Genomic DNA, 22,492 nt, shown 5'->3' on the forward strand with positions numbered 1-22,492 from the left:
CATCATTATAGTCTAACCTAGATGCTGGAAAATAAATTAATGATACATTTTAACATCAGACAATTTTACATACACACACTCACATATACTCCAGGATGAGAATTAGGGCATTATCGTTTATTGATCACTTTAGCCCAGGAATACGACACATGTAAAATAGAGCCTAGCCTCTTTCAAAGACTGAGACTTCTCTAAAATACAGTTAAGCTAAAACTACAGTTCTAAGAGCCTGGCTGCTAATTGCATCCTTTAATCTCCTTGCTTGAAACAGAGACGCATAAAATGCCAGACCTTGTCTGAGCTCTGTGCTTGCTAGACTTTGGGGAGCCCTGGTTCCAGTCTACAGAGGTCTTCTGTTTTGCTCACACCCTTGGTTGCACTTGAGGAGGACTCTAGCATCCCAGAGAGATCTTTACTACCAGCCTTTCTGATCTTGCCCAACACCTGTGTTCAGGTTCATTTTTGCAATGAGTCTCTGAGCTTGACTTTCCATTTCAGTTTAGTGACTGGGGAAATCCCTGTCCTCTGGTGCTGGCCTGGACTCACAGTTTGGCCCAGCATTGCCACAACCTGGCCCACCAGATGAAAGGCAGCATTTGCTTGGAGAGTCTTCTGGTGTCATAAGATGTGTGGTTCTTATTAAGGACAAGTCAGCCGGGCATGATGGCTCACAGCTGCAATCCCAACACTTTGGGAGGCAGAGGCGGAAGAATCACTTGAGATCCAGAGTTTGAGGCCAGTGTGGGCAACAGAGTGAGACCCTGTGTCTACAAAAATTTTTTAAAAATTAGCCAGGCATAATGGTGCTTTCCTGTAGTCCCAGCTACTCAGGAGGCTGAGGCAGGAGGATTGCTTGAGCCCAGGAGGTTGAGGCTGCAGGGAACTGTGTTTGGGCCACTGCACTCCAGCCTGGGTGCCAGAACAAGACTCTGCCTCTAAGAGAGAAAAAAGCACAAGTCACCATGGCCTGTCGTTTCTTCCTTTCAAACGTTCAATTCACCATTCCTTCATAGTCCATGATATCTAGATTACTAATTTTAGGTTCTTGCTAGATTGCTTTTATTTTCACGCTCTTCCTTCCCATTTCGTAATTAATCAGCCCAACCACAATAAATATATTAACTTTCCTCCAAAAAACATCCCCAGTGACTTTCCCTTATCTATAGAACTGCGCACAAGCCTCTGGGAATGGCTCCCAAGGTTTCCTGTCTGTTCTGTGGCATCCCTGTTCCTTGTCTTGCATTGTCCCCTCTGTTCTCAGGGAGCAGACAGATCTGCCATCTGCCTTTCACTCAGCTCTCCCATCCTAACGGCATGGGCATGGGCCATCGCTTCATCTGAATCTGTGATCTTCACCTTTGCATAATGGTAGAAATAAAAGCTTAATTGTTGTGAGGATTAGCCACACATGGTAGAAAGGTCCTAAGACAGTTTATGGCACATGGCAAGGGCTCAGTGTGCTTGTAAGAGGTCTTTGTTTCTGGCCCACAGTTTTTAATGCTTTTGGAAGACCCTCTACCTTCCCAAATCCCACCCACTCTTTATGTCCTTGTGAGATTTTACCTCCTTCTCAAAGACTGCTGTGATTAGGCCGAATAAAATCTGAGAAGCAATTTAGTGTTTGGTCACATCCTATATTTTATTATTTTCAAGTTTTTCAGGGGTGATGGTCTTGCCTTCTCAGCCAGATTATAAACTCCAGAAAGACAAACTGAACCCTTAACTTCTGTCATGAAAATTTTGGTGCTTCATGGCCTCACCTGCTCCTTGCCTTCAGTCCTTGCCCTGAATATTTCTGGGGGGCTTCAGAATGTGTCTACAGAGTTCATTAATATTTCCCCTTTGGGCCAGGAATGGTAGCTCATTGCCTGTAATCCCAGCACTTCTGGAGACCAAGGCAGAAGGATCGCTTGAGGCCAAGAGATCAAGACCAGCCTGGGCAACATGGTGAGACTCCCATCACTACAAAAAAATACAAAAGTCAGCCGGGCGTGGTGGTGCATGCCTATAGTCTCAGCTACTTGGGAGGCTGAGGCAGGAGAATCCCTTGAGCCCAGGAGTTAGAGGCTGCAGTGAGCTATGATCATGCCACTGCTCTCCAGCCTGGGGCACAGAATGAGACCCTGTCTCTAGAATATATATATATATATTTCCCTTTTGCAGTATCAGCCACTGCTATGCCTGCTGAAAATAGCCTCACCTGCAGTTCCTGCATGCTGCATGAGGTGTTTCAACTTGGCACTGTCTCCCGCATCAAGTCTGCTCAGTGCACCTGCTGCTCTGCCTGAAGGCTGTCGTGACCACTGCTCGTCATCTCATTGGATGAGGCCCTCGAGTCCTGTTTCTTGTGTCTCCAACATCTTATGAGAGCTTTTAGGAAAACAGTCTTTATTTAGGGAAACATTGTTCCTAAAATAGGACTTCACTGGAAGACAGCCAGGAAAAGAATCAGAGGGTTACTAAAACAAAATAAATTTTTTAAAAATTTTAAAAAGAGAGAATCAGAGAGACAGATTCCAAATCACCTCATTCAACTTGTAGGCAAGGTCTGATTGCTGGGTTAAGTCTACAAACCTGGTTGCCTCTTTCTTTTGGCTGGGTTTGCTTCCAGGCACCTCACTGCCTCACACAAGTAGACATCTAATGAGCTTCAGACCAGCGCAGCGGCCACACCTCTTTTCCAGTGCCAGCAACCGCTTAGCTGCAAGCTGGACCTCAGCTTCACATTCTTGAACCCATCATGGTGTCTGGCTGTCTGCTGGGTTCACACATAAAAAACTAGCCAAAGACCAACAGACCAACAATCTTAGTCCAATAGCAGACATCAAGGTTATTCTGGGCATTAGGTTCAGTTTGGGCCATGGAGTTTTATTTTTAAAATTCCTGTTCTGTGTCAGGCACAGTAGCTCACGCCTGTAATCTCAGCACTTTGGGAGACTGAGGCGGGCAGATCGCTTGAGCTCGGGAGTTCGAGATCAACCAGGGCAACATGATGAAACCCAATCTCTACAAAAAAATACAAAAACTAGCCGGGCATAGTGGTGTGTGCCTGTAGTTCCAGCTACTCAGGTGGCTGAGGCAGCAGGATTGCTGGAGGCTGAGAAGTTGAGGCTGCAGTGAGCCATGATTATGCCACTGTACTCCAGCCTGGCTGACAGAGTGAGACACTGTGTCCAAAAAAAAAAAAAAGAAAAGAAAAAGAAAAATTGAAGCAGCAATAAAAAACCTTCCAATCAAAGTAAACCCTGGAATTATCAGGGTACAGTGGCTCATGCCTATAATCTCAGCACCTTGGAAGGCTGAGGTGGAAGATGTCTTGTGGTCAGGAGTTCAAGACAAGCCCTGGCAACATAGTGAGACCCCATTTCTACCAAAAAAAAAAAAAAAGGTAAAAAATTAGGGAGGTGTGATAGTGCACACCTGTTATCCTAGCTACTCAGGAGACTGAGGTGGAAGGATCACTTGAGCCCAGGAGCTTGAGGCTGCAGTGAGCTGTGATTGTGCCACTGCAGCCTGGATGACAGAATGAGGCTCAGTTTCAAAAATAAAAATAAAAAGCAGAAAATAAATAAAATTTCTTTTCTGAAATTTTTCTGCTCTTTGTCTCTGTTATAAAAGTGAAACTAAAAAGAAAATAATGTCTGTTACTTAAAACACACATATAGGGGAATTTATCGCACATCTAAGTTCAAACAACCAGGTTGAAGAATAATAAGCTTTGCAAAAACATCTGTTTGGAGAAGAACTGATTTTGCATATTGCACTTCAGATAGCGAAGACCAAGATGCTTCCAAACCATAAAAGGTGGCATCCACATTAAAGAAATTTGCTCGGCCTCCACCTTCTAGAGTTTAGAAGCATTTTGGTCTTCGATATCTAAAGTGAGGCCACATTTAAGAAAGTTGTTCAGGGCTGGGCATGGTGACTCACCCCTGTAATCCCAGCACTTTGGGAGGCCGAGGCAGGTGGATCACTTGAGGTCAGGAGTTCAAGACCAGCCAGGCCAACATGGTAAAACCTTGTGTCTACTAAAAATACAAAAATTAGGCCGGGCGCGGTGGCTCAAGCCTGTAATCCCAGCACTTTGGGAGGCCGAGACGGGCGGATCACGGGGTCAGAAGATTGAGACCATCCTGGCTAACACGGTGAAACCCCGTTTCTACTAAAAAATACAAAAAACTAGCCGGGCGAGGTGGCAGGCGCCTGTAGTCCCAGCTACTCGGGAGGCTGAGCCAGGAGAATGGCATAAACCCAGGAGGCGGAGCTTGCAGTGAGCTGAGATCCGCCACTGCACTCCAGCCTGGGCACGAGACTCTGTCTCAAAAAAAAAAAAAAAAATACAAAAATTAGCTTGGCACAGTCATGGGTGCCTGTAATTCCAGCTACTCGGGAGGCTGAGGCAGGAGAATCACTTGAACCCGGGAGGCGGAGGTTGAAGTGAGCTGAAATTGCACCCTGTGCTCCAGCCTGGTGACAAGAATGAAACTCCATCAAAGAAAGACAAGAATGAAACTCCATCAAAGAAAGAAAGAGAGAGAGAGAAAGAAAGAGAGAGAGAGAGAGAGAGAGAGAGAAAGAAAGAAGAAAGAAAGAAAGAAAGAAAGAAAGAAAGAAAGAAAGAAAGAAAGAAAGAAAGAAGAAAGAAAGAGAGAAGGAGGAAGGAAGGAGGAAGGAAGGAAGGAAGGAAGGGAGGCAGGGAGGGAGGGAGGGAGGGAGGCAGGGAGGAGGGAGGGAGGGAGGCAGGGAGGGAGGGAGGGAGGGGTGAGGGAAGGAACTTGCTCAGGGTAACTTCTGAAGGCTACCGGAAGTCTATTGGCCTAAGAACTTAAAACTGCTCACTCGCCCCCTGGGTGTCATCACCCACTGCCCCTGCTCCAGGCAAGCCTTATCCCAGACTGGCTCACTCCAATCTCCTTTGGCCCTAATCTTCCCTGAGAAGACCAAGGCAGTCCCTCCAGGCCTCAGTAGAACCTTGGCACTGGAAATCTGTTACACAGAAGTGCACCAGTCTGAAGGAGTCCTCCCTGGATTCTGAAAGTGAAATGAGAAAAGGGGAAGGATAGTTTAAGGGAAAAAAAAAAAAGACAAAGGAGAGAAAGAAAGGTACTAGGTCTGTTTAGGGTGGATCCTCTAGGTTTTGGTCTCCTAAATGTAATGGCTTTACTTGGTTGCTTTAAGGTTTTTAAATCTGAATATAACACATTACAACAGGCATGTGGCCCATACCAAAGTATATACACATATTCACACAGACTCTTTCAAAATTGAAAATATTAAGGCAAATCAACAAGGGATTCATTTCACAGTTGTTACCATTTTCCAGTGGCATAAGCTGGACACTGTAACTCTACAGAATTGATTTTCCAGATGACATGACACGGAGTAGACAACGGCATTCGCAGAGCATTAGAACTAGGAGTCATCTTGGTGATCATCTAATTCCATTTTCTTACTTTGCAGATGAAGGAACTGGGGTCTCAAGAAATAAAGAAATGTATTCAAAGTTAGAGAGATGGTCAGTGTTAGAGCTAGAATTAGGACTCAGATCTCTCTGAAATGCCTATCTTTCCTTGAATAGCCATTGTCGTTTCCTCAACTGGGGAATTTAAAACTGAAGTTGTCTTCTGATCCTGATGTCTGTAACAGGGTGTTTGCAAATCTCTAGCTTACTCGAGTATAAACATGTTTTGTGGTTTTCACACCTCCTGTGCTAAAAATGTTTTATACTGTGGCTGAAAGATTTGAAAGGAATTCAATCAATATCTTCCTGATTTCTGATGTTCGGTATTTTCACTTTAGGATTCTCTCTCCTTTTTATACATACCCCCACCTTGCTCCTTATTTTGTCAAAGGGTCATTTCTAAATATTAAAAGTTGATTAACTTTAAGCTATTGTCAGAAAACACCTGAAAAGCCATGGGAGGAACCCCATTACCAGAATTGCAAATAAAAGTACAGATTGATGTTCCTGCCTGATAGTTCTGTTACATTACATGCCTGTTGCTTTTTGCTGTTTAATTTCATACAGCCATCCTTCTGTCACTTACCTTGGGCAGAAACTTATGGAGACAATAGACAATCTAGGCAGAAACTGAAGAGAAACTGTTGCCAGGGGTGGAAAAATGATGTAGCTGACAAATTACAGGGTTGCCTGTTTAGTCATGAGAATTGATACAAGTCTGTGAATCAATGTATGAAAAGGATGCTTAATAAGATGGGAGAAGTCTCTTTAACACCTGTTTCTTCTGCAATTCAATGCCCTAATGCCAATCACTCATAGTCTGGATCTACTCTCCAAGCGGAAAATGATCTCATCACTTTTTCTTTAAGGATCGAAGCAGCAGACCAGAGTATTTTTAACAGTCCTGGGAACAATAACCATGGCATTGGCTGTTAGGAAAGATTGTCTTAGAAGGTCTGGCCTGAGGCAGTAGGGAAATCAGAGCCAGGAGAGAGGGAACCAGAGAGATGGTGAGCTTGTATAAGCACAAGCACATGAAATTGCTGCAGAAAATAAAAGTATGAATAAAAGGCGAACTCATTTTACTCTGAAAGTTGCTAAGCCTAAGATTGTAAATGCCAAAATGAGGAGGAAGAGACTCAGCCAATGGTTTTTACTGCAATCCATTATGGTAATGGAAAAATCTTCTTTTGAACTGTAGCTGTCCGTGTTGACCTTGGTAAGGTGGAAATTCAGCCTCATTCATTGAGAAAGGATTCAGAGTAACTCAGCCCAGAGCTTCCCACATTCCCCTGCGAGAGGACCTCCCTCACATAGACCAGGCAATGAAATGGTCACAAAAGCTCATTTCTGTCCTGCATTTCTCCAAAACTTGAGGGTTCCTCAGTACAAATGCTATGGAGATTGTATTTCATCAGAGACCCTCATCGACCTCAGTTTTACTCTTTTCTGTGCATGTCAGTCACCGCTGTGGAGAGCAGTGCGAAGCATACAGTATCATGATTGTCTTGGCCTCAGAAAAGTATCACCTATGCTTTCTTTTAGCTTTTATATTTCTCCAGGGATGAATGATGCATCTATAACACATTTCCAAATAGCTTACAACATCTCTTAAATAAAACTCAGGCTTTTTACTATATTGTAGGCAAGAATTTCTGCCTGATTCTTGACTTACACTTACTAAGAGGTTATTCACTGAGATGCTGATATCCTTAAGGACTCATGGGAATCCGTCTCACTCAATTATTTCTCCCAATGTTTTACAGTAAGGGAGAGAGCCCTTAGATGAAAGGAACCTGGGGAACCAGAATTGCTGCATGACCAAATACCCCATCGGACTATAACCTGAGTGAGAAATAAACTTTCTGTGCCATTAAGCTACTAAAAATTGCAGATTGTTCCTTACAAGTGATTGACCTATCTATCTCACTTAATTATTTCTGCCAACATTTTACAGTATAGGGGGAGAGGCAAACAGGAAAGCAAATTAAAAAGATGCAATGTCATATTATAATAAAATACCATAAAGAAGGTTTGGGTGCATGAAGAAGGCAGTAATTCATTTTGCTTGGGGGAGGAAGTTCAAGGAAGGTGTTCACAGAGAAGAAATGTCTGAGCTGGTCTTATGGTGGAGGAAAAGATGGTCTTACGGTGGAGGAAAAGAGTCTCAGACAGGAAATGACATTTGCAAAGCCCAAAAGTGTGAACGTGTGTGATACATTCAAAGAATAGCCAGTAGTACGGTGTGGTCAGAGTGTTAAGTGCGTGGGGCAGGGAAGGAGAGAGGGCTGAATGCTGAGCAGCAAGAGATGAAACCTGAAAGGTAGGTGAGTGCTGAATTGTGTAGCATGTCGTAGATGTTGCCAAGGGCTCAGAACTTATCTTGATAAGAGAAGAGAAACTGCTTAGCTTAACAGCTGCATTCTTCACAGCAGGTGGGCCTCACTCGGTTCTCACCTATAGGCATGTTGGGCTCCATAGGCCTTCTTATCATGTTCTTCAGATCCATTCATTTTCCTCTTGGGCACCCAGGAAAACTACATTACACGGCTTCCCAGACAATTATATGGACGCACTGTGACTAAATTCGGGCCAAATGAAATGTGAGCAACGCAATGGGCACCACTTCCAGAATCTTCCAGTGAAGACCCCTAGGACTACACAAAATGGTAGAGGCACTTGGTGGAAGAATCATGGGGTCCTATGACCACTGCATGGGAGGCTGTCCACCAAATACCCAATCAAACTCTGACCTGAGTCAGAAATAAAAGTTCTGGCCAGGCATGGTGGCTCACGCCTGTAATCCCAACACTTTGGGAGGCTAAGGTGGATGGATCACCTGAGGTCAGGAGTTTGACACCAGCCTGGCCAACATGGTAAAACCCTGTCTCTACTAAAAAATACAAAAATTAGCTGGGCATAGTGATGTGTGCCTATAATCCCAGTTACTTGAGAGGCTGAAGCAGGAGAATCGCTTGAACCTGGCAGATAGAGGTTGCAGTGAGCCAAGATTGCACCACTGTTCTCCAGCCTGGGTGACAGAGTGGGACTCCATCTGAAAGAAAGAATGAATGAAAGAAATAAGAAAAGAAGGAAAGAAAAAAAGAAAAGAAAGAAAGAAAAGAAAGAAAGAAAGAAAGAAAGAAAGAAAGAAAGAAAGAAAGAAAGAAAGAAAGAAAAGTTCTATGCCATTAAGCTATTAAAAATTGGAGATTGTTCATGATAGTAGTTAACTTATCCACTAATTCAATAGTTGAGGAAGTTCTCAGAGAAAAGATAGCTGCTTGCCAGTGGTATATCCCAGTATATGGGTAAAAAGCAATGGCAACTGCTCACTTTTCTCCAGGAGAGTGCGGGAGTCCTGCATGCACCCTAGCACCAGATGGTCCCCAATTCATTGGCCCTAGGTGCACCATGGTCCTCTCATTCTCCCAGTCCTGATTGACTACTTCCATAAGGCGGTACAGAACCAGCTCCAAAGAACCAGGTCTCCAGGCAGGATTCCTAAGGGTCACAGAATACTCAGTTCCTGCTTCCATCAAAAGCAGATCAATATCCTTAGGAAGTTCCTTCCAATTTTCAGCACCCTAGGGCAAGAAAGTCTAGAATGTAAACGTGCCTGTGTTTAAAACCTAATCATGGGTGACTTTAGATTGAGCCCTCCAAAGAAGCAGCCTAAAACTAATATTAGCTATAGCACTTATTTAGTCTCCATTCTAGCCTTGGGACTTGCCTACGAATGGCTCCATAGAGGATTAGAGTGAGTTGAATAGGGTAATTAGTTTAAATTAAATTATGTTGACTCAAATTGTAATTACTCATAATTACCAATAGGCCTTCTATTTATAATAATATTATTCTAGTTTTCATTATATCTTTAATAAAGACACTAGTTTACCAACTTCACCTAATATCTTCACTACTATGTCTAAAAGGCATAATATTATCAATGTTTACCATGGGGCTCTCATCATCTTAAATTTACACTTCACCCAAGCCACCAAGACAGTAATCATTCTTCCAGTCTTCACAGCCTGTGAAGCTGCTGCAGGCCTGGCACTACTAGTAATGGTGTCTAATACTTATGGTCTAGATTAGATATGGAATTTATTTATTTATTTATTTTTATTTTTTAGTAGAGATGGGGTCTTGCTATGTTGCCCAGGCTAGTCTCAAATCCTGGCCTGAAGTGACCCTCCTGCCTTGGCCTTCCAAAGTGCTGGGATTACAGACGTGAGCGACCACAACAGACCTCTGTACGGAATGCAAATATCTTTCAATGCTAAAAATTATCAAACCAACAATCATACTTTTCCCAATGATGTGATATTCCAAGAATTACATAATCTGAGTTCATACAACTGTGCACAGTCTACTAATTAGCCTCATTGGTTCATTTCTCTTTAGCCAATACAATGACAACAGTTTAAACTTCTCATTCATTGTTTTTCTGATTCACTATCAACACCCCTTTTAGTATTGACAACCTGACTACTCCCCCTAATAATCATGGCAGCTGGTATGCTGGGACCTGAGCCACCCCTAGCTGGGAGGAGCCTCTAAGAATATAAAAGGTTCTCAGACTCAGTCTTTGCTACTCCTCCCCTTGCTCTTTCCATTCACATCATTCAGGGTGTCAGCTGTGTTTTTGTATGACTCTCCCCAAGGCCACTCTTGACTTTATTTAAATTTGATTTAATCTATATAGTAATACATTTATTTAGGCAATGTTTGGGAGCCTCGATATATAACAGATCTAAGCTCAGTGCCTTCCTGGTGACAAATCGGAATGCAATTTACAGGAAATTCTTCTACCAGGCACATCTGAGATAGATGTGAAGAAATGAGAGTAATAAAAGAATGAAAAGTCAAGGATGAGAAGGAAACCTCATTTGGAATTTTAACACTTGCCCGTGACGGGTTTGTAACATATGGCTTTAATAGCTGCTTTGCTAACTGTGATATTTAACAAGATCTGGATTACTTTTGAATCCAGAGACTTAGGCTGATACTGACAAATCGTTTAGGTTTGGTCCTAAAAGATTTCCTTATCTGGGTGTAAGATTCAGAAATTTGAATCCCTTCCACTGATACTTCAGGTTTTTATATTCCCAGGTTCTGCGTGAAAGCGTAGCATGGCAATTCAGAGGAAACTGGGAGCTCCTCTAAAGGAATGTAGTTATTGAACACACTGTGATTGGATCACCTTCCCGTTTGCAATATACTTTTGTTAAGCTTTATGGTCTCACAAGTTACAACTGGCATCAATTTAATGAGTTCTTTCTTGAAGAAACCCATGACATCATTTCACACAGCCTTTATGATTTGCCATCTTTGAATCTTCTACTAAAGTTGTTTTCATTAATAGCCTATTGAAGACTTAGACAAGACGGTATGGGAAATTCCGAAAAGAGAGAGAGAGAAAGCACTCTGGAGGAGGAATCTGGGAAATAATCTGCATTTTAACATCCTAGAGTCAGACAGACTGCCTCAGATAAAATCCTGCCTCCACCATTAAACAGTTGTAGGACCTTGGACAAAACATTCAATCTCTCTGTGCCTCAATTTCCTTTTTTTTTTTTTTTGAGATGGAGTCTTGCTCTGTCACCCAGGCTGGAGTGCAGTGGTGCAATCTCAACTCACTGCAACCTCCACCTCCCGGAATCAAGCTATTCTCCTGCTTCAGCCTCCCAAGTAGCTGGGATTACAGGCACACGCCACCACTCCCAGCTAATTTTTGTATTTTTAGTAGAGACGGGGTGTCACCATGTTAGGCAGGCTGGTCTCCAACTCCTGACTTCGGGTGACCTACCCACCTTGGCCTCCCAAAGTGCTGGGATTACAGGTATGAGCCACCAGTCCCAGCCTCCTTCTTTATCAAAAGACTCATAACAGTATCTGCTACATGAGGCATGAAGATTATATTATTTGTTCACAATTACTCGTTTTCTTCTCCTCTTTTTGAGATTTCCCTGTGATTACCCTCATCTCACTGATTTGGGTTTGGCAGTGTCACTTGACAAGAAGGGGCGTAAACAGGTAAATGATTTGCCTCATCAAAGCAGGGGTTGTTAGGGGTGTTGCCCATTCATTCCCAGTGTCCTCGTGTTCTTTTTTTTCCCCAATTATTCGGGGGGTACCTGTGCAGGTTTGTTGCCTGGGTATATGTGTAATGGCAAAGTTTGGGCTTCTAGTGTACCCATCACCCAAATAATGAACATTGTATCCAATTAGCCACCATGCCTAATTAATTTTTGTATTTTTAGTAGAGACAGGGTTTCACCATGTTGGACAGGCTGGTCTTGGACTCCTGACCTAGGGTGATCTGCCTACCTCGGCCTCGAAAAGTACTGGGATTACAGGGGTGAGCCACTGCACCCAAACACAGATTGCATTCTTTATTCACAATTATTTGGACTCTTTCTGCCATTGCCAACCTTCTTGGTAGATGGAATGTACTGTTCTTTCTCGTTCTTTTGTGACTCGATTTGGCCAATGGTACAAGATTGGATAGGATGTTTTGCATGTCTGAGCAGAAGGTTTCAGAGGCATTGCAACCAGCTCTTTTGCTGTCCCAGGGAGTGGCTTCAACCTGGTTTTTGGAATGAAAAGATAAGAAAAGCCCAGCCCAGCCCAGAAGAGCTGCAGCTGACCCTCAGTCCTAATGTACTGTGAGTGTCACATCAATATTCTTTGTAATCCACAGAGATATTGAAGATGTTTATTACAACAACATAAGCTAATACTTGAGAATACTTTGAGGGTTTGTTGCAATCATGCGTACTTAGTACAATGCCTGGCACATTGCATGTTCAAAATTAACGTTAAATCCTGTCATTGGTGTCCTCCCTATAGCATCATTCACACATCACAGCTCTAGAAGAATTAGCATTCTTAAATATTTATTGAATTATTGAAGGGGAATTATGGAAATTTATACCTTTTATAAAGTTCAATAAGGTGAATAAAATAGAAAATTATTTATCTTAGGAATGCTTTTATGCTGTTGGTGGGAGTGTAAATTAGTTCAACCATTGTGGAAGACAGTGTGGCAAGTCCTCAAGGATCTAGAACCAGAAATACCATTTGACTCAGCAATCCATTACTGGGTATATACCCAAAGGATTATAAATCATTCTACTATAAAGACACATGCACACGTATGTTTATTGCAGCACTATTTACAAAAGCAAAGACTTGGAAGCAACCCAAATGCCCATCAATGATACACTGGATAAAGAAAATGTGGCACATGTACACCATGGAATACTATGCAGCCATAAAAAAGGATGAGTTCATGTCCTTTGCAGGGACATGGATGAAACTAGAAATGATCATTTTCAGCAAACTAACCCAGGAACAGAAAACCAAACACCACATGTTCTCACTCATAATTGGGAGCTAAACAGTGAGAACACGTGAACACAGAAAGGGGAACATCACACACCAGGGCCTGTCACAGGGGTGGGGGGCCAGGGGAGGGAGAGCATTAGAACAAATACCTAATGCATTCAGGGCTTAAAACCTAGATGATGGATTGATAGGTGCAGCAAACCACCATGGCACATGTATACCTATGTAACGAACCTGCATGTTCTGCACATGTATCCCAGAACTTAAAGTAAAATAAAAAATCATAATAAAAATAAATAACAATAAATAAAAATAAAAGAAAAAGAAAATCAACTCTCTAATTTTCATAAACCCTATGAGACATGTTGTAAATTGTCAGGGACATATTTGATCTATATTTGAACTATCTGCACTGAGGAAACATATTGTGAAGGATAGCTTAAAAATAACCAGTTAATATTTTTACACAAAATTTCTCGCTCTTCCAAAAAGTCTTCTCATATGAGAAGGTGCTAGGACTGTAAGAAACTCTTCACCAGTGGGGTTTCTTTTTGGTAGTAGATAGTCAGTGAAATTGAATCAGATTTAGATTCTAATCAAACGCACTCTTTGAGAACCCCACCTCAGAGCAAGCACATAGCAGTTTATCCTAGGTTTTTAGAGCTTTCCCTCAAGCTGGCTCTGGGATGCTGTTGGTGAATTCTAAGATAAGCTATTTTTGGACCTTAAAACGTTTCTACAAATAATAAAGAGCTTATTTTAAAGCTGTAATTATGAGGAAGAAAGAATGATAAATACGGATAGTAAAAATCATGCAGGGTTTACTTGGGGCTCTTTAAAAATGAAGATGGCTCCTTGGAAGGGCAGATGCTGTTAAAATTTGAAATGTTCCCTTGGCAAACAATGGAAGTCTCGGAGTGAGCAAAATGCTTTTATGAACCTCCTGCATTTCGAGGCCTGTAAATTTGAAACTAGCATTAAGATAGGCCTTAAGGGATGATGGTTTTGCTTTTTTTTTAAGTTATTATTAATAATAATTTTGAGAATTTCTCACAGTTATACAGGGAATTTCATGGAAAGCACTTTCACAGGCATTTTGCTATTCTTGCCCACAGGAACCCCAGGAGCCAGGCTACAAAGGCTTCATTATCATCTCAGACAACAAAGTATGAGCTCAGAGAGATTGAAAGTTGCAGAGCTAGGAAGAGGCGAGATGGCTCATTTTGCTTCAAGACCATTGCTCTTTTCTCAATATTACCAAACTCTTAAAAACTCACCAGTTGACTTCCAATATTTAAATCAAAAAATAATTTTTCAGAGATGGGGTCTTGCTATGTTCCCCCGGCTGGTCTCAAACTCATGACCTTAAGCAATCCTCCAGCTTGGCCTGCCAAAGTGCTGGAATTACAGACATGCGCTACCATGCCTGGCAGAATTCCAATACTTAAATGGCAGAATAAAGCTATCAATGCCTCCTTTCCTCTGTCCTCCAGAAACACAAGAGGCAGAGCTGAATAATGGATTACCATTATCCCATCTGCCCACAAGGCAGGGTAAAGGCAAGGGGGGTGTGTATGGCCAATGGCAATGCAGCTGCCAATCTCTGCTGGGCAGGGAGAAAGAAAAGAGAGCTCACTCACACATACCACTCTGCAAAGAGGAACTTCACAGGGAAGTTAGATGGCTCTGTCCCCTGCCTCACATTCACCACCGGTAATGGCTGGTTCAGGAAGCCCATCCTCCTGAAGACTAGTGCTACGGAAGTGTCACAGGATCTATAGAGAGACACTACAAGAGGAAAGGCAGAAAGAAATGGAGGAGAGGAAGCTGGGGGAGGTGGAGCAGGCTGACAAATTTAAAAGTAGTGAAACTTACAATCATGGCAGTAGGCGAAGGGAAAGCAAATCTCACAAAAACAGTGTGCCACAGACCAGTTAAAAACTAGCATCAGTATCTCATCACAAACTCACAAGAGTTTAAAGCCAAATGATAAGAGAATATTCAATGGAATAATAAGAGAATTATGAAGGTGACTTCAGAAATAGCACAAATGGCCTAGACACTGCTGAAAACATAGCAAGAGATGTGGAGGACAACAGTAAGAAGAGTGAGGGGGTGAAATGGGAGTAGATGAGAGCTGGAAAGGGTTAGAGAAAAACAACAAATATAGGTGAGAGATTAATGAGATCCAGAATTAATAAATGATTTGGGTCTAAATCTTAAATGGCACGTCTTATTCTAGGAAAAGCATTCTATCAAATTATCAACACTGAGACATATTCCAGTAGAGCTAATGGATACCAAAGATAAAGAAATAATTCTTGACAACAGAAATACTATATAAATAACAAAACTTCAGAGAGAAAGGGGATAGAAAGAGGAAAATAATAATCTCTAATGTGTTTAGAGATTTCCTTATATCCTATAGCCAAGCACCAATGCTGATAAACCAACAAATTTAAGTTTATTTACATATACAAATATTAATACTAAGAAAAATAGCAAAAATCAAACAGAATCACATAGTAGAGAGAAGGCTGGGGTTAAGTAGTAATCACTGAATTCAACATTGATTATAGTAAGAAATAAACAAATGATAATCAGAGAAATAGAGTCATTATATAAGGCATACTATATTCTTATAAAAACAAACCATTAATGAAAACTTAATTTTTCACATCACAAAAAAGAAAAAGAAAACACTGACTACATAGTGAAAGAAATTAATGCATCAATAAAAACAGGTAGCATATCATTAATTATAATAAGATGTCATATCAACTTCTAGAAATGTATATTACAACTATATACATGTGAAATCATGTGTGTACAAAGATGTTGAATGCAGAATTGTTTACAATATCAAAATACTGCAAACAATTTAAAAGTCCATCAACAGGAAACTCATTGAATATGACATATCTATGAAGCAGAATATTATACAACGATCAAAAAGAATGACTTCAAGTTAATATTGCTAGGTTTAAAAAATAAAGTTTAGAACTAATGTTGTACAGTATACAACCATTTGATGAAAAATCGTATGTATTTATCTCTGTATGTGTAGTTTGGGTGTAGGCATATATTATCATCCCTGAAAGGTTAAAGAAAGGGTAAAAACAGATGTCCCCAAAGAGGGAAACTGGATCCTTGAGAAATGGAGGTAAGAAAGAGAGTAACACTACACTGTGTACTCTTCTGTGGTTTATGGATTCTGTACATATGCAGGTTTTATCTAGTCAAACTCACAGAAAGTAAATATTATAACTTATAAAAGGTGAAAACAACCTTACCAATTGATTGACCCTTCATATGGCTTAACTCTGTCCACACCCAAATCTCATCTTGAATTTTAATCCCCATAATCCCCACGTGTTGAGGGAGGAACTCGATACGAGGTGATTGGTTCATGGGGACGGTTTCCACCATTCTGTTCTCGTGATAGTGAGTGAGTGTTCACGAGATCTGATGGTTTTATAAGGCAGTTTTCCCTTTCTTGCTCACTCTCTTTCCTGTTGCCATATGAAGAAGGTCTTGCTTCCCCTTCTGCCATGACTGCAAGTTTCCTGCGGCCTCCCCAGTCATGGGAAACTGTGTCAATTAAACCTCTTTTCTTTATAAATTACCCAGTCTTGGGCAGTTCTTTATAGTAGTGGGAAAACGGACTAATATAACCCTCTTATGCAATTGCAGTTTATAATGAATTGGAAATGAAAAAATTTGACCCAGAATAATTTCCTGCCCAGAACATCTCTAAGTATCCAGTTTATTTTTGGGTCCCATTGGGAGATAAGGTTTCAGTTGGGCTTGGAGCCACTTAGAGTTTGACTTAGAGGGGACTTGGACACAGGGATCACCATCTGAACTAGAAATAGTCTAGATCAGCAGCCCAGAGCCTGCCTCAAGAGAAGGTTGGAGACTGCACATTGTTGTGTCATGTGCCAACCAGACAGAGAGACACCAAAGTCACAGTTGTAGTTAGACAGAGGTATGGTGTGTCCAGGAGCCCACCAGTGCAGCCTGCAAGGCTATCACTAAGTGCACTTTAATTTTTGACTTTTCTAACTGAGGTGGGAGCTGTCCCACTGAGAGTACACTCCCGGCAATGTCATGTGAAGTGAGAAAACATTTCTTGCTTGTTCTGTAGTTTGTGGATCTCTGAAGCCTTTCCTTTTCTAATAGATAACTAATAGATGGTCATGGTTAGACCAAGACCCGAGGGATGTTTTACATGAGGCTATTCCCACAGTGTGACTGTCCACAACATGCTTTTTCAAGGCATGGGAAAAAGAGTCACCACTGCCTAGGGAGAGAAAAGAATTAGAAGGGCAGCCTCCCCCTTGAGAGTTCAGTGTAGTCCTTTAAGTTCAGTGACTGAATCTTTTAAAAGGCAAAACTCTGTTCTAATTAATCAAGCTTTCATTTCCTATGACAATACCTTCCCCTTGGCACTCAAGAAATCAGAAACTCGAGCCTTGCACACGAAAAGTCAACACAGTATTTTCTACTAAGTTGACTTGGTCTTACAAACCCACCCAGAATTTTCTGTCAGCAGGAAGCCTGATGCTCCACTCTTTCATGGGGATGGCAATACTGTCTATCAGTCCAAGCTTGTCACGTTCAATGGAAAAGATGTGATTTGCATCCAGGACTTAAGGAATAGAGTTTCTGATATGTTTGAGAAAAATCAAACGTAAGCAACAACCTCCAACATGTTTTTCAAATTGTCGTTTCTGGTTATATGGTTTTGTGATGTCTGTGTCCAAGGTCTACTGACTACACAGACATTACAGGCCATACAGGTTCTGATCCTAGTTACTTAGCACAGCAAGTGGCTTTGTAGATGTCCTTGGCCAATAAAAGGCTAAAAAGTCTTTTGTATTCCTCATTAGCTAAGCTTTGTGTGAAGTGATAGGAAGATTCCTTAAAATCAAACTAACTCATATGCAATGAAATTTATAGTAAAAGACTTTTTTTAAGAGAGACAGAGTCAGCTGGGCACAGTGACTCACGCCTGTAATCTCAACACTTTGGGAGGTCGAGGTGGGCAGATCACCTGATCTATGGAGTTTGAAACCAGCCTGGCCAACATGGTGAAACTCTGTCTCTACTAAAAATACAAAAATTAGCCAGGCATGGTGGCAGGCTCCTGTAATCCCAGCTACTCGGGAAGCTGAGGCAGGAGAATTGCTTGAACCCAGGAAGCGGAGGTTGCATTGAGCCAAAATTGCGCCACTGCACTCCAGCCTGGGGACAAGAGTGAGACTTTCTCTCAAAGAAAAAAAAAAAGAGAGAGAGAGAGACAGAGTCTTGCTGTATCACTCCACCTGGAGTACGTGGTGCCATCATAGCTCACTGCAGCCTCCAACCTCTGGACTTAACTGCTCCTCCCACCTCAGTTTCCCAAGTAGCTAGGACTACATGTGTGCACCACCATACCCAGCTAATATTTTTTAATTTTTTGTAGAGACAGGGTATCACTGTGTTGCCCAGGCTGCTCTTGAACTCCAGGGCTCAACCAGTCCTCTCACCTTGGCCTCTCAAAGTGCTGGGATTACAGGGGTAAGCCACCAAGCCCAGCCCACAGGACATTTCCCAATGGATTTTTTCCCCAAGGTTTCCCAATGAAACTTGTTCAGACAACATTTGAATTTACATAAGAGTAGAAAAATAATATTTTTGCACACATATTCCAAGGGCTGAATAGTCAATATTATTATGACATGGTGGAATTTGTATCTTTTTTCTTTTTTTTGAGACGGAGTCTCACTGTCTCCCAGGCTGTTGTGCAGTGGCACGATCTCATCTCACTACAACCTCCGCCACCCAGGTTCAAGTGACTCTCCTGCCTCAGCCTCCTGAGTAGCTGGGAATGCAGGCACCTGCCACTGCATCTGACTAATTTTTGTATTTTTAGTAGAGACAGGATTTCGCCATCTTGGCCAGGCTGGTCTTGAACTCCTGACCTTGTGATCCATCCGCCTCGGTCTCCCAAAGTGCTGGGATTACAGGCGTGAGCAACCACGTGCAGCCTGAAGTTTGTATCTTAACACACTGGTGTATGGATATTCAGTGGATAGTGAGGTCACATGGCCTTGGCTTCAGAACTGGGACCCGCCCACCCTCACCACAACTACCAAGCTATGAGGAATGTGGTGTTGGAAGACATTTGACTTTCTAAGCCTACAAAAGAGGGCTTTGAATAGCTGGTCTTCCCTCCCATGGGCCCGTTGGGAGAACAGAAGAACATGAGGTTTGCCGTTGTACTTGGAGTTGTCATCACCATCTGGGCAATTCCCAGTGGGAATAATTCTGGGCTCTTCATGAGTCCTCTGTATCTGGTATATTATATGGCAAGTTCCTAATTGGTTTCAATTCTCATTTTAAAATCTCTTGCCACTTTTATCATGAAACTTTGTTATAACTTGGTTGAAAAGCAGTATTCTTTCTTTTTTCTTCAACTTTTAAGTTCAGGGGTACATGTGCAGGATGTGCAGGTTTGTTACATAGGTAAACCTGTGCCATGGTAGTTTGCTGCACTGACCATCCCACCCCCTAGGTATTAAGCTCAGCATGCATTAGCTATTCTTCCTGATGCTGTCCTTCCCCCTGTACCCCCCTGCCAGGCTCCAGTGTGTGTACCCCTCTGTGTCCATGTGTTCTCATCATTCAGCTCCCACTTTTAAGCGAGAACATGCGGTGTTTGGTTTTCTGTTCCTGCGTTAGTTTGCTGAGGACAGCAGCTCCCAACTCTATCTATGTCCCTGCAAAGGACATGATCTTATTCCTTTTCATGGCTGCATATATTCCATGGTGTATATGTGCCACATTTTCTTTATCCAGTCTATCACTGATGGGCATTTAGGTTGATTCCATGTCTTCGCTATTGTGAATAGTGCTACAGTGAACATACACGTGCATGTATCTTTATAATAGAATGATTTATATTCCTTTGGATGTATACCGATTAATGAGATTGCTGGGTCAAATGGTATTTCTGCCTCTAGGTCTTTGAGGAATCACCACACTGTCTTCCACAATGGTTGACCTAATTTATATTCTCACCAATAACGTAAAGGCATTCCTTTTTCTTTGCAATCTCACCAGCATCTGTTTTTTGTTTGTTTGTTGTTATTTGTTTGGTTGGCTGGTTTTTTACTTTTTAATAATAGCCACTCTGACTGGCATGAGATGGTATCTTATTATGGTTTCAATTTGCATTTCTCTAATGATCAGTGATGTTGAGCTTTTTCTCATGTTTTTTGCTGTATGTATGTCTTCTTTTGAGAAGTGTCTGTTCATGTCCTTTGACCACTTTTTAATGGAGTTGTTCTTTCTTGTAAATTTGAAAACCAATCTTCTTTATGTGTTAATAGTATTTTCATAAAATAGAAGTACTAATATTGCATTTCATGACACTTTTAGATACAATTATAAAAGTCATTTGTGGCTGGGCATGGTGGCTCACACCTATAATCCCAGCACTTTGGGAGGTGGAGTCAGAAGGCTGGCTTGAGCCCAAGAGTTTGGGACAAGCCCGGGCAACAAAGTGAGACTCCTACCTCTACAAAAAGTACAAAATCAACCAGGTGTGGTGGTGCACACCTGTAGTCCCAGCTACTCAGGAGGCTGGGCAGGAGGATCACCTAAGCCAAGGAGGTAAAGGCTACAGTGAACTGTGATAGAGATGCTACACTCTAGCCTTGGTGACAGAGCAAGACCTTGTGTCAAAGTAAAAAGAAAAAAAAAGTCACTTGTTACAACTATGCATTTAGATTTTCCTTAAACAATCAATTTATGCCTCTCTCTACTGCTTCTGTTTGATTAATACACATGATCATTCTAAATCAGTAGCATTGCATAACAACCTTGTTAACATCTATTTTCTAGGTACTTAATAGGACTGATTTCATCAAGGCCATCCCTCTGAACTCCCTGAGTATAGACATGATATTTTCATTTTACTACCCTGTGCTCCTGCCCAGCACACCCAAGCCTCAGGATCCAAGCCAGGCATGGAAGAACGAAAGCATCCAAGGCTTCATGGTGCAATTCCAGATGGAAAATGAATCCATCCTGTGGCCAGAGGAGGAACTACCTAGAAATTCTTCTCCCCAACTCTAGTCATTCACTGACAACTCTGGTTAAAACACCCTGCCACCCGGCAGTGTTTTTGTTTGTTTGTTTGTTTTGTTTTGTTTTATTCTTTAAGTTCTAGGGTACATGTGCACAACGTGCAGGTTTGTTTCATATGTATACATGTGCCATGTTGGTGTGCTGCACCCATTAACTCGTCATTTACATTAGGTATTCCTCCTAATGCCATCTCTCCCCACTTCCCCCACCTCACGACAGGCCCGGGTATGTGCTGTTCCCCTTCCTGTGTCCAAGTGTTCTCATTGTTCAATTCCCACCTATGAGTGAGAACATGCGGTGTTTGGTTTCCTCACGAGCCCATGAGCTCCAAAACCACAGGAGATCTTTCAGCAGGCCAAGAGGGTGGGCAGCAGTTGGAGCCACTGTGGTTTAAAGGAGTAAACAAGCCAGTTCATTTAGTTGGATGAGTACAGAGGGCTGTGCCGGAGAATGTCATGTATGCCCAAGCACTCGTTTGTGGTTTTCAAAAAGGACAAATGGATGTGGGCTGAAAGTGTGGCATCACCACCCAGAAAGAACTGAAATTGCCACGCAGGCTGCAGAAGTACACACCCCGATTATCATCTGTTATCTAGCTGATCCTCACAATATGAGCTCTTGCTGTTATCTAGAAATCTATCTGAAATAAACACAGGTTTAGTTATCACTCTATCAGCATGATGACCGTGGGGTGCTCCGGAAAGGGGACTAGACAAGGAGGAAATACCCAGAGCTCCTGTCCTGGCACTGCCGTTCCCAGGAGCAAGTCTTGAAACTGCTCTGGGCTTCAGCGTCCTCGTTTGTAAAATGGGAATTACAATACCAGCTGCATCTTCCTTGCAGAATTACGAGCTGATAAAGAAAACCAATAGACAAGTATCTTACTGAGCTCACAGTGTTCCCAAACATGTAGACCCCGGCGGGGGCTTGAAAAGGGATAAGAAATAGTATCTGGCCTGGAATATTTCCCAATAGATTTTGGATAAGATGAGACTAAAGCCTGTGTATCAATAGTAAACAATTTGACAAGTATTTGCACAAGCACACAGTTATAGAATGTAAGCTATAACCTCCATAGGATTACACAGACAAGGGAGAGTGACATGGAGGGGCAAGAGTTGGGCTGGACCCTACAGGATGAAAAAGCTTTGTCTGGGAAAGGGAGGGAAGGACAGGAGCTCATCAATGAAGACTCCAAGGCTGCAAAAAGCAACACTTCTTCAAGGGGCCAGGGAAATGAAAATGTAAGGATAGGATGACACTGGATTCAAGTAACAGTGAAATCAGATGGAGGAGGTAGAGGTATTTGGAAAGAAAGGGAAATTGAGTTCTATTGTATTTTCAAACAACAGTGACAGAAGTTTAAGGAAGATGAATCTAAAAACAGTGTGTAGTCTGGTCAGAGCTAAGATGGAAACTGAAATGGAAAACCATCTACTGATCACTCTTATAGCAGTAAGAAAAAAACTGGTAAGACCAGATGACTTTCTTTTTTTTTTTTTTGAGACGGAGTCTCGCTCTGTCGCCCAGGCTGGAGTGCAG

At 42.0% G+C, this 22,492-nt stretch overlaps 1 long non-coding RNA gene across 1 annotated transcript in view; it reads right to left on the minus strand.

Moving 5' to 3' along the window:
• Positions 1-14,611, minus strand: part of LOC117082296 — a 102,271-nt gene extending 87,660 nt beyond the window's left edge. Inside the window, exon 1 of the long non-coding RNA XR_004436542.1 lies at positions 14,461-14,611. This is a non-coding gene — a long non-coding RNA (uncharacterized LOC117082296). The remainder of the gene's footprint in view (positions 1-14,460) is intronic.
• Between the last annotated feature and the right edge of the window lie 7,881 nt (positions 14,612-22,492).

This window comes from Trachypithecus francoisi, unplaced genomic scaffold (assembly GCF_009764315.1).
Source record: "Trachypithecus francoisi isolate TF-2019V2 unplaced genomic scaffold, Tfra_2.0 Lachesis_group9, whole genome shotgun sequence".
Classification (NCBI taxonomy): Eukaryota; Metazoa; Chordata; class Mammalia; order Primates; family Cercopithecidae; genus Trachypithecus; species Trachypithecus francoisi.